Source organism: Plasmopara halstedii (assembly GCF_900000015.1).
Source record: "Plasmopara halstedii genome assembly, contig: Scaffold_2386, whole genome shotgun sequence".
In the NCBI taxonomy this organism is placed as follows: Eukaryota; Oomycota; class Peronosporomycetes; order Peronosporales; family Peronosporaceae; genus Plasmopara; species Plasmopara halstedii.
Genome location: NW_020189293.1, coordinates 1362199 through 1363321, shown reverse-complemented (window position 1 = coordinate 1363321; position 1123 = coordinate 1362199).

The following is a 1123-nucleotide window of genomic DNA, read 5'->3' as shown; positions in this document are numbered from 1 at the left end:
ACGTTGTAGAGCCTGGATCTGTCTCCTCATGGACCTCTTCCACTGTTCCCAGACCTTGTCCGGGTTAGATGCAGCATTGAGATCTTTGAGAACTTGCTGGGCTTTACCACGAATGGCATCCACGACATCTGAGTAATCCAGTAGGTGCGCCGGGAAACGCCAGTAGCTGTATCCATGAGACTGAGACGTGGAGCGCAGGGTCACTGTATGTGCTAAGTGGTCACCTGCGCCCTTAGGCTCAAAATACCTGGAGTCGCCGTACAGTGCGTTGCAGAAGTCTTCCGATAACAACGCGTAGTCAAGTCGGTTCTGGCGCGGCTGGGGGCCACTGAAAATGCGTTTTTTTATGTTGGATGCGCCAGGCATCAACAACACCCAACTGACCTAGTCAACTCATACGGGCGCTGCGTCCTGGGCGAGCACACAAGCGTGGTTTGGAAGTGTCAAGACTGGGGTTGAGGGGCGTATTCAAGTCGCCGAGAACGATGTGCGTTGCAGTATCTTCGAAACGGTCCACTGGAAGATGGTCGAAGAAAACGGCTTTGTTATGATCGTCCACTCCCGAGTATACGTTTTAGATATACACGGGAGCATTGGCGACTACCAGTTGAAAGACCAAATAGCGTCCCAGCACAGTCAGTTCTTGAGGCTCCGTAGCTGTGTCGAAACCTGGAAAATCAGGGCGGGTCACACCGCCAGATCGGTGTGTTTTCAGTGAAACACTAACCGCGCCAGGGTCACTGACGAATAGCTTGTGCTTGAAACGGGATCAAAGGTTGAACTGGAAAGTATCAAAATGAATGGTGCAATCGTTTGGTTTCTTAAATGCAAAAAAATATAATTTGCAAGTAGATGATCAATCAGTAGATGTCCATATGTCTTGATCCCATTGGTGTTGACGGTCAACAAGCTGACACCTTGCCATGACACTTTGGGTGCATCTTCTCGTGGGATCACCTTAGTAGGTCAGCGCAAGCTTTCGAATTGTAAGCACAAATTGGCCTTCTGCTTGCCGAAGCTGCAACAATTATGCATTCTCTGGGAAGAAGTGGTTGCATTCCCAAAGAAACTCAAGATCATCAAGCATATCTCCTTGGACCTCTTTCCAGACGGTAAAGCAGTG